Source organism: Lonchura striata, chromosome 2 (assembly GCF_050655825.1).
Source record: "Lonchura striata isolate lonStrDom1 chromosome 2, ASM5065582v1, whole genome shotgun sequence".
Taxonomy (NCBI): domain Eukaryota; kingdom Metazoa; phylum Chordata; class Aves; order Passeriformes; family Estrildidae; genus Lonchura; species Lonchura striata.
This window is the reverse complement of record NC_140704.1, coordinates 127,864,775-127,876,969: the sequence shown is the minus strand read 5'-3', so window position 1 is coordinate 127,876,969 and position 12,195 is coordinate 127,864,775. Positions and strand designations below refer to the sequence as shown.

Here is a 12,195-nt window from a genome sequence, read left to right as displayed (position 1 = left end):
TATTCAGCTCCAGAGGAGCTGCTGGTCACCTCCAGTGTGCTCACTGCCATGAGACACAGTGCTGTGACAGCACTGCAGAGCTCCTATCTCTTTCAGGTATTGTTTTCAACCCACATTTTTTAACAGATGCAGACCTTTCCAACCTTGTCAGAAAGTCCTTAAAGATATAATAGAAACTTATCTTTATTTTATAAAATTGTGCATAAAACAAGAACTTTAATTTCTACATGTTTCTGGAATAATTGCTTTTGAACACTATTTGTTTATCTAAGCTTTTTAAAATACAGTTTAGAAGGAGTTTTGAGGAGCATAGATTTGTTTGTACCATAACACATGAAACATTTTTTAAGACTACATTGGAGAAATACTGCATTTCTAACTTAAAGTGAGAAGTAAACAGGAGTTACTTTTAAATAAAGGAGAAATTAGACTATTTGTGATTCCCCAGTTATTTCAGTTATCTTCCTAGATAAAAAGTACCTTAATTTTAAAGTGATATATAGTGATAAAAATGTACAAGAGTGTAAAGGACAGATTAAAAGTGATGTCTTAGTTACTGACTGTGACAGATTTTCTAGTATGTTTGGGAAATCAAAGGTTTTAAGCTGCCTGAGTAATTTTTTACCCAATAGAAAGACTGGTGGGTTCAAATCCTCACCCACAATGAGGATTCAAATCCAAACCAGCATGTTTGCATTTTTGCAAGTCACCTGCAGTGATTCTTAGCAGAATTTTCTGTGTCAGAATTGCTGGGAAAGATTGTCTTTGGGGTCATTTCACATGTGGAAGAGTGGCATTAGTAGAAGCAATTGTAACAAGAAATAGTAGAAGTAATTAGTAGAAGAAATTGTGAGATTGTAGCTGTGTACATATAAAGCCAATCCTCATAGACCAACATATGGCCAAGGAAGATCCATCAGTATTTAGTCTGTAGGGTCAAAAGATGTCCAGACTCTGAGGGACTACCAGGCTCAACTGGCTCTGCCCAGCTTCTCATCAGCCCTGCCTGTATCCCCAGGAGCCCTGTTTCATCTTGGCAAACCTCCTTCTGTGTAATCATATCCTGGTTGTGCATGCTTATGTACTTCTGGAGGATAAACAAAAATTTCATGCTCTGACCCCAAAATCTGTATTTTAATGAGCTGTTGAAAAGCCAAAGTTTCTTCCTGCAATATGAGGTATGCTGGATAGCATTGCAACAGTACAGCTGTTTGTAAATTTTAGGGGCATTGTTCCCAGCACAGGATAGAGCTGCCTTTTCTTCCTAAGTTAAGTAGTCGAGAGAGAGAAGAAGACAGATGGCTAAAATAGTTTTCTTCTTTTTAATGCTTTCTGAAGGATTTTTCCTCTTGCCAGTGTTTACAGGACCTCAGGAGAGATGGTGGCTTAACTAAAGATTTCCTTTACACAGGCTGCTCCCTGTGTGAAGGAAGCACACCATATAAGACCTGAGGTTGAATGTTTCAGTCCCATGTTTTGAATTCCAGTATAGTAATGGCGGAGCTTTCAGTTCTTTCAAACTGGAGTTTGTGTCTGTAAGCAGAATCACACAGAACCACAATATCATTGAGGTTTAAAGGAACCTCTGGAGGTCAACTGATACAACCCTTCTTCTCAAGCAGGCTGCCCAGAACCATGTCCAAACAGTTTTTGAGTATCTCCAAGGATGGAAACTCCACAACCGTTCTGGGCAACCTGTACCAGTGCTTGGTCACCTTTACTGTAAAACAATGTTTCCTGATGTTGAATGTCCCATGTTTCAGTGTGTGCTCATTACCTCTGATCCTGACACTGGGCATCACTGAGAAGAGCCTAGGTCTGTCCTCTTTGCCTCCCCTATTCAGGTATTTATAGGCATTAATGAATTCACTTCTGCTTTCCAAACAGTCCCAGCTTTCTCAGCCTCTCCTCACAGAAGAGATGCTCCAGTTACTTAATGTACCCTTGCTGGATTCTCTCCAGTATGTCCGTGCCTCTCATGTGCTGAGCAATGCAAATGCAGTAGCTACAATCTCTGCAACACAAAAGCTGTTCCTACAGAGATGTTAACTTTGGCTGTAGCACAAGGCAGGATGGAATGGCTGATACAAAGAAAATGCTCTTTGAAATCTGAAATTATTCCAGCACATCCAGAGTCTTGACAACATTCAGTATATACAGGAGCTAAAACCCCTTGGTTTTCATACCTTTATTTCTCTCGATGAGTTAAGATATTAAAGTAAATAGTCATGGTTGACATGGACAAAAACACTTTGGAGTATTTTCAGAACTTTAGGATCATTTGAAAATATTCACTGTTTGAGATTCAGAATGGATCTTTACTAGAATGTCACAAGAGATATCAGTCACACTAGCAGCTTCCATGGAGAAAACTTCCTGGTGTCTTAATGTGAGATAACTTTCACATATGCCAAACTGAACAGCCAAAATTTACTTGTAAGCATATTAGAGTAAATAGGTAATAATATACTTTCCCACAGTAATGTGGTTATGTTTGTAGTGAAAATTTTATACAGACAATTCCATTATGACATTTATGATAGCTAAAATTAGATTTTAGTTTTAAATTTGTTAGAATATCTATTTAGGAAAAGCAGGGAAAAAAGGAAGATAAGTAAGAATATTCAGAACAAAATGCACAGAGTAGAGAAGTATTCAGCAATACATTTCATTCAGTCATTTTGTGAATAGAAAGTAGAAGGTACAAGAAAATCTGCAAGAACACCACAGACTTAAAGGAAAACAAAACCAAATCATGGTGGAAAATATGATTGCGTTGTGGCCTCTGGACTTCAATTTCATCTTCTGGTAAGATTACATATTGATGAAAACACAGGTATTTGTCCACTGAAACTAATGGCTCATTCAGACTGCATCTGCAGAGCTGCTGGGAGTCATAGCAGAGTGGCCACTCTGCTGATCATCAAGCCACATTAAGGGGTTGCAGAGAGCTGCAGCACTGAGTGTTTCTTATTGGCTGTTAATAGGTCTCACTAAAGTCATGGTGCAATACATTGAAACAGGATGTATCTTATATAAATAAATTCCGTAATCTCATTTTGCATGGCAATTACTTTTTATGTTAGTTTCCTTTATGAGACATCAAAATTATGTTTTGACAAAGCCTTAGATAGCCAAAGCATCGTTGCTCATGAGAAGTGGGTGGTGTCTATGTTTCATCTCATGTAGTCAAGAGATAAAGCAATATGAAAGGAGATATAGGAGTTGAGAAATTAAAAAAAATAGGGATATCTACCTGATGGAGTTTTTGTGAAGAATAGAAACAAAGCAAGTTACCAGTTTGGCTTAACTAGAATCTCATTTACTAGTACATTGAAGAAAAAAATCTTTTGAATGTGTGCAGTAAGCAGTGAGTACAAAGGACTACTTCAAATGCTGGCTATGGTGAACTTTGCATATTTGTCTAGAAAGCAGAGAGATTTCATGGCAATTATAGAATGTATTCTTTACATGTGTTCTGTAATGAAAAAATACTGAAATATATCTATCTATCTATATATATATATAGATATATATATATACCATACATACTGTACATATTAGCATAATGCAAAATTTAGAAAAGTCAAATGGAATGGAAGTACCTTTTAGTCATGAAAGGTCAAGGTTATGATGTCACAGTCCAACTTTTCTTTCTCTTATGGTTTAATTTCAAAATGCAATTCTGATAAAACCCCTGTTACAGAAAGACCTGAGTCAGTGGAATGTGATTAAGTTCATTGTCTTTTCCTCTTACCATGTGGAGACCTATTCAAATGACAGACTGTGTTATGCCTGGAAGAGTTGTATTCCTCATTGTGCTGCAGTACTGGCCTGTTGGGCCATTAATGTATATTCACAGAATCTCAGAATTTTCAAGGTTAAAAAAGACCTTTAAGATCATATTTACAACTCAGATTTTGTCCTTGACACCAATATAGTGTAAATAGACTAAACTATAATTTTTGTAACAACTGCCTTTTAAAAGGAATTGATTCATGCTTCCTTTTGTCCTCAAGCTGACTTTCAGTGCAAACACTCTGAAATGCCATAATTTGTTGAAACTGCCCATGTGGTCCATTAATGAGTCTGAACCAAACAGTTTGCTAATGCCACTGAGCTTTGTTGGCTGTTTTTAATGATTATCTCAGATATTGTGTGATAGTCTCCCCACACTGTTCACAATGTTGTCTCTTTTGTGTCTTTGGCAGCAGCTGTGTTTGTCCTCTCTGGGATTCTTCATTCCAGTGCATGCTATTGATGGATGATGATCATTTTTTTCTGGAGTAGGCATGTAGAATAAATGAGCTCTGCTGTTCACTTTTTCAGCCATAATCTTATTATGTAGATCTACATTCATGAGCTACATTCCCTACTTTGTAAAAGAAGTTGCAAAAGCTTTTACATAGAAGAATAGGCACTTCAAATCAGCCTTTGAAATAAGAATTCCTGCTTATGAGACTAGGCATGGCTGAGTGAGATTCTGTGCAGTACTGGGAATATGGGTAGGGAAAGATGTTTTTATTGATCTAGTGAGGAGAGAACCTCTGGAAGCTGTTCGTGTCAATATTTTGTTCTTTGACATCATTTGGACCCATCAGTGAAAAAATTAATGTGGTTTAAAACTTGCATGCTTCCTGTTTCTTTTGCTTACTTTGGAGTAGTTTGCTGCAAATATCATGGCAGAAACTGTTTAACTTCACTGTAGACATCACAATCTTTCTTACTCATTTCAAACATTCTAGTGTTTGAAGTTTTCTACTCCTTTTTTTGTTTCTTAGTGGGTGAAAGAAAGGCAGATTGGTTCCATCACCCACAGAAAGGAATATGCTTGTTTCCCACAGGTTTGTGTCTGGCTTCTCCATTGCCTGACATTAACAGTCAGTCCAGAGACAGAAGGGGACCCTTCACTGGCAGCAAGACAAAACATGAATAGTTGGATTGAACATGTTGCACCACCGTGTCTGCGCCTGCTCAAGGCCTGACAGTATTGGCAGCTGGTCACCACTTTGTAACACCTTCTGGATTAAAGATGTGGGAAGAAAGCTTCTCATCTTACTCATCCTAGTATGGCCCTCAGATTATCATTCTTTATTGATTTTTCAGGTAATCAGTAGTGAAGTTGCAACAAGAATGCCAAGGGTAATCAAGAGAGCCTTCATGAGCTTGGAGTGACTGGGTAAGTGATCAGGAGCAGAAGCAGTGGCACCTCTGTCTTTCCAGTTTTACTCCAAGAAGGACATTGAGGTGCTGAAACATGTCAAGAGAAGGGCAGTGGAGCTGGTAAGGGGTCTGGAGCACAAGTCTGATGGGGAGAAGCTGAGAGAGCAGGGGTTGTTTAGTCTGAGAAAAAGAGACCTTATCACTCTCCTCATCTGCCTGGAAGGAGGCTGCAGCCAGGTGGGGGTTACTTCTCCCAAGTAACAAGTGGCAGAACAAGAGGAAATGACCTCAAATTGTGCCAGGGGAGGTTTAGATTGGATACTAGGGAACATTTCTTCACTGAAAGGGTGACTGAATTGATAAGGCTGCCCCGGGAAGAGGTGGAGTTACCATTCCTGGAGTTTTTTAAAAGACATATAGATATGGATCTGGGGGACCTGGTTTAGTAGTGAATTTGTCAGTGCATTGGGCTTGATGTTCTGAAAGTCTTTTCCAACCAAAATAATTCTCAATAATTCTACGAATCATCTTGTAACAGTAATTCTCATCTTCCTTGAAAACCATCATCTGTATGATATGCTAATGATATCCAAAAACACTTTATTTTGAAGCACTTAAAGGCAGGTCATTAAATTTACTGTTCTAAGAAATGTTTTATTCAGAGTACACCCACATAATTCATTATGCTGCTTTTACCTCTTCAGCCAAGTCTATCTCTCACTATTCAATTCACCAATGAGATATTTTTCAAGTTAGTGGGAAAAGTGCCTGGAGAAAAAGTCAATCCCCCCACCTCTCCTAGCACCATAAAAGAGAAGTATGTAAAGGTACTGATAATTATTTATGTTTTGTGCTATATTGGGCTTTCAGCAGCCAAGAAAAAAAAGCTCTAAGAGAACTTTGTACAAAAAGCCCCAATGGGACATGTTCCAGAAAGGAAAAATTATTTGCAAATAGAACAGACATCAATATTCAAATGATTCTTAAGAATAATATTATGTGTTTCCTTCCAAATAATTCCATTCAAGGAATTCAAGGTCATATATTGATGACAAGTAAACAAAAATTATTTTAGTGTTAGGCAATGTTATAACTACATTGCTGTTAAGAATAAAATACCAAGTTTAATTTTATTCCCCAAGTTTAAAAAATGGTTATTAATTCACTGGGGAGTTCTGAATTGCAGTTTTGGAAATTGAAGAACTATTCTCAGATTCATGATGACTGTGAGTACATGATGCAGTTTCATAATATACTGTTAGAGAAAGCCAAACATCTCTAAAAAATTATACAGAAAGGAAACTTTAGTTTTGTTAATAAGACAATTTAAACTCTGTTTGAGCTTAACTTCTTCTTTAACTTAACTTCTGTTTGGCTTTCTAAATTTCTTAAAGACCCTAACGATTTCTGATAGGAATAACAATTAATATTTTTCAATGTGAGGAAGATAGAGCTGGGAAATGATGGAAGGTCTACAAGAAGGAATTCATTTCACCAAACACACTTTCTGAAGCAAAGACCTGAATGCTGAGAAAAACTGTACACGACATGGACTGAGCAACAATAAAAAACATTAAGGAAAAGAACATGAAATTGGAAAGAAGTTTTTTTTTTTTTTTTTTTTTTTTAACCTCTGCATGTGCATATATATATATGTACAGCACCATGCAAGACTTTGTGTGTTTGGATGTGTACATACATACAGCCAGATGCACAGAAGCATGGATTTGTCTCCTTCTTTTGAGAAGAGAATGACCTGAAATATTGAGTCACAAGGCAGTAATACCTGCTTTAAAGAACCTGGAACTGTAGTAAGAAAAACTGTCATATGTTGCAATGATGTGTTTGAATGGGGTATAACAGAAGGTGCTCTTCAGAAGACACTGGAACTTGAAATACTCTCCTTTTACTCAGCCATTTATTATGACAAACTTTTAGGGACTTAATAATTTTGAAGTCTCCAGTCCTTGTTTCATTTTTCATTAAAAATGCTAATTAGATAGGAATGTCTATGAACTACCTCTTTGGAACACCAGGCTAATATATGGACATAAGATTTTTGCAATTCAGTGGTATAAAAAAATTTTTACAAACTAAAATTTACAATGTTGAGAAGAATATTTTAAACCTTGGAAGTGGAAACTGATAGACCCTGACCAATCATTTTTTTCTAAATTATTTTAAGTGGCTTATCTTTGAAATTTACAGAGAATAGTGAAGTTTGTGGTAGCAAGAACTTCAGATCTGTTATTAGAATCCCCCAATAGCTCTACAGGTGAAATATTACCCAGTGACCCATATCCAGTGATGTCTTTTGATATGGTTCTGCCTTTCAAATAGTGAAGATTCAAAAGTCTAATAACTTAGGAGAGTTTCTCTTTATTTCTAAGTAGTCAGGATGTGAGATAATATTTTTGTTTGATTGTTACTTAAAGTAATTCAAGAAGAACTCTGTAGAAACTTACCTTTTCAGACATTTTAAACGTTCAAATAACGTGCTTAATGTTTTCTTTGAGAATTTACAAAAGAAACAGTTAACTAGTAGAAGCATATAATTATCTTTTATTCCTCGAGAAATATCTATACATTCTGCTGTTTTTAGAACAATAAATTAATATCCAAATAGTCAATATCTACATAACTCAGTATACTGCCTTGTTAAGGCATTAAAAATGTTAAAATGTTATGACAGATCCATAGTGCAAACTCTGGGCAGTAGTGAAGGCTCAGATTTGTCTACAGTAGAAACAGATGTGAATAAATAATGTACCATCTAGAAAAACAAACAAGAAATTGAGTAGCGTGATTAAAAATATTTATTATGGTCTCCAGGCATTTGTTTTTATATCAGTTATTTACTTGCTGTCACAATTGTCCAAATAGAGAAAATTCCAATTTCTACCCAGTGAGAATAATAACTAAAAGGATACCTTAGTGCACACAAATTGAGACAAGCAAGACACAAATGCTAACAAATGAGTATATATTTTTATGATCTCAAGTCCATGTATCCATCCAAATTGGCTTTGATGTTGACACTTGAAACAACTTCATTTGCGTAGAGTATTAGTGATTTGCCAGTACTTTGTTTCTAAACATCTCAAGACTGCCAATTTAAGACTATCAACTAATCCAAATTCAATTTTCATGCTTTGGATTAGGCAAGTTAGCACTTGGTCCATAGTCTGCTGCAGACTGCTTTAGGACAGGGTGAAAGAAGAAGAAATAATATATGTTCTGGGTTTTATTTTTTTTTATATAACTTTTTGCTGTGCCCCATCAGCACAGAGAGAGAATATCTGTGAAAGAAACAGATACCCCTCACCTTGGTTAGTCTGCCTGGAAAAAGCTGCAAGATTGGAGAGCTTTGCAGTGGGTTGTCAGAAGGAAATATGAAGGAAATGGGTGGATGATGGGAAAACATGAACTGGAGCCTTAATGAGAAGAATAATCTCCTAGAAAGATCTGATGGTATATTTCTATGCTAATTTTTTTGTTGTTGTCGCAAGGGCAAATTTAATTCACTCAGTAGCTATGTCAAAGTTCAGTTCACAGACAGCTCTACAATCTTTGCTTTTACAGTGAGGCAGGAACAGAAGTGATAAAGTAACAAGAGGGAGGAATAGCCTCTGCCTTGTGATGGGGGCTATTGTGAGAGCCCTGCACAAGAGGCACATTGTGGTTGTTCTCAAATGAGAAATGGGGTCCATGTTTCCCCCTCTTCTCTTTGAGTTGAATTGAATCCAGCTGTAGTATTTCAATCAATTTTCTTCAGCTTTTCTTTTGATATGAATAATTATCTGGAGAATCACTGAATTGTTATAGATATTTTTCACTAGACAAAACATTGTGTGTTAATTGCTTGTAAAGATTACATGTATTTAAGCATCACTATTGTGTGTAGCATATGTGGTAGGTGGCCCCACACTTTCAGGTGCTCCTTCACAACCTCATGCACAGCCGCTGATGCTTCAAGGTGTACCTGCCTCAGCACAGACATAACCATGGCCATAGATGTTTCGAGAAGCACATGCTCTGTTATGGAGCAGGTGACACACATTATCCATGGCCACAGACACTTCAGGGTGCCCTGCCCCTCTGTGGACTCATCCACAGGTCACAGCACATTCAGCTCGACTTCACACTGGGCTTCCAGCCTCTCCAGCTCAGCAGCACAGGCACAGCAGAGATGCCCTCACCATCTGCCAGCCCGGACACATCACAATTGCTATTATCCCAGGCACAGCAGAGTAAGACAAGAAGCAGTGAAAGCAAAAAAAAGAGCCACTAATGAGCACTTCCATTGAAAAATGCTTCTCAGATCCAGGATGGGGCTTTATATCTCAGTAAGATCAACCCTGTCAACCCATCTTCATATAAAGTCTGGTCACTGTGGTTCACTCATGCCAAACATTAGGACTCAAGTTTCCGTTTTAAAGAGTCTACCACACCCTAGAGGATGATACTGTTCCTAAATTACTTTGTGGTTTCTCTTGCCCACATTCAAACCAAAATAAAAGTATTAAAAAACCCAACCAACCAACAAACTAAACCTGCAAATATCATTAAATTATTTCAATCATGGGTCAAAAACCAGCAGGCTGAGTTTTCTAATGCCGTGTTTATGCCAATATTTCAAAATGGCACTGAACTGCTTGCACCCATATCTTCAAATACTGCAAAGCTGAGTGGCTACCTCCACAATTGTAACTGGAATTGGGCTCCAACCCATAGCAGTTCCTTAGTTATGGATGGGAGAGGGCTGTGTGGCCCCTGCTGGGGTTTGGTTTAGCTTTTTTAAATATTAAGAGGATCTTGTTTTCTTGCTTGAGGATTTTGCTTATTACTGCAAAATTTCCAAGAAGTACAGACTAAAAATATCTCTGTACAAGAGAGTTGCTAATCTCCCAAATTTATCAAGCGGACACCCAGAAAAATGGTGCACTTTGCTTAAAAAGGTTCCATGAAGCTTTTCAAATTGTGGTTCAATTTATTTCTTTCAGTTTTGAGCTGAGATATGAAATACATCTAAACTAGGAAAGTTGTCTGAAAATTTTAAATAATTTTCCAATATTTACTGAGAAAGTAATATAATTTCTTTCACTGACCTTTTTGTGTGTACTTTCCATTAAAATCTGAGGATCAACTGGCAGTGATTATCTAATGTGGATGGTTACAGAAACATAAACAGTGGAAAAGTGGTTTAATTCATACTAGTAGTAGTACTCATGTATAAACCAATCAAAAAACAGAAAAAAAAAATATTGTCACTTTTTATCACTTAGAAAAAAAAACCCTACCAGTATTCAGACCATAAACAGTCATCTTTTTGTATAGTCCATCCCCTTTCTCACAGAGCAGTTATGGAAAACTGTTCTCAGAAGAGCTAGTAAGGAATTTCTTATTGTGATCTTGTCACATGTTGATGGGAGAAAGTGGTGCATTCTTGTTTGTATCTTTTCACAAAGTCACAGAATTGTTATGGTTGGAAGAGAATTCTGCAGATTTTTGAGTCCAACCCAAGGAAGGGTCACATAGAGCAGGTGACCCAGGAATGTGTCCAGACGGCTTTCTGGGTTTCGAATGTCTCCAGAGAGGGAGACTCCACAACCTCCCTGGGCAGTGGAGGTTCCACTGTTCCAGTGCTCTGCTACCCAGAATGTAAAGAAGCTCTTCCTCATGTTGTGGCACTTCTTGTGTTTTAGTTTATGGCCACTGATCCCTATGCTGTCACTGGGCACCACTGCAAACACTCTGGCACTATCCTCCTGGCACCTGTCTTCAAGGTATTTATATGTATTGATGAGATCCCCTCTCAGTCTTGCTGTCTCCAGAATAAGCAGGCCCAGTTCCCCCAGTCTCTGCTCATAAGAGATATGCTCCAGACCCCAAAATTATTGTCCTTGCAAAAACCCTTGCAGAGGGACTTCAGAGCTGCTACTTGAGATGTTTCCAGTTTGGACTGTTACAATCTGCTTCTTAAAGCAGGATCATGGATCTTTTTCCTCTCTATATAACAAAACTGGCTATACTGGCACCATAACTTTCCCTGGGCATTCATTGTGAACCTACTGGCATTCATTGTGAACCATGGAGCATGTCTGAGTTCAAAGTCCCCCACTGACTTGGGCTGGCTTTTGGTTAGGCTTAGAGACACAAAATAGAACAGTGGTGAAAAGGAACCCTTCACAACCTGCTTGTCTCTACTTCACAAGAGAAAAGAGAGAATTAATTATTCATTTTAAATCACTCAGCCTGCCTTAGTAGGCAGCCTTTCATAGTGTAACAACTTTAAATGAACTGCTCCCCTTCCCTCCTCCTGAAAGTGACACCAGTTCTTAATGCATAGTGACACTCAACATGATAGGCACATGACCTAAATGCTAGATATGGCCCACTGAAGAGAACACTATTTTTAAAGATTTGTGAATATTTTATAGATATTCTTTCTTTTCCATAATCAAAAGCAAAAAATAAATGTTCCAAAGTATTTTGTGTATGTTAAAGAAAAAAAAAAAACAAAACAATAAAAAACCCAGAGAGAGAACATGCTCACTGTAAAGCAATTTAGTACTGACAGTATTCTCTTAGAAAATAGCACTACCTACCTGCAGGCGGGTAGAGTGCAGAGATCACTAGGCTATTAGCTGTTCCACAGTGAAGTTGTCCTTTTTCTGTCTTTGCAATAAGAGCTATAGTCTAAAATTGCTGGAATTATGAAAATAATGGAAAAAAACTTTCCTTAAGCACTTTCAATTTCAGTCATTTGTAATTTTCACATAACAAGCTATTTCATGGGAAAAAATGTTAGAAGACCTTTCAGTTTAAGGCTTTGAAGTTGATACTGTTCCCCTATCTAAAGTACAGTTTTGTATACTGAATTTTGTTTGGTTTGCAATCTGTCCTCTTCCTTCCCCTTTCTCCCCCTCTCTGCCCTTTTATCTCATATGTCTTCTGTCCTCTTTATTGCCACACTGTAAATGTGAATGGTCATGTTCTTGCATGCCAGGACTTAATAATTTGCCATTATAT

At 37.4% G+C, this 12,195-nt stretch overlaps 1 long non-coding RNA gene across 1 annotated transcript in view; it reads left to right on the top strand.

Annotated features, from left to right (window-relative positions):
• LOC110481780 (uncharacterized) overlaps nt 1-12,195 on the top strand; it is a 109,351-nt gene that overhangs the window by 72,152 nt on the left and 25,004 nt on the right. Inside the window, exons 7-8 of the long non-coding RNA XR_014952958.1 lie at nt 4,845-5,179; nt 10,869-10,949. This is a non-coding gene — a long non-coding RNA (uncharacterized LOC110481780). The remainder of the gene's footprint in view (nt 1-4,844; nt 5,180-10,868; nt 10,950-12,195) is intronic.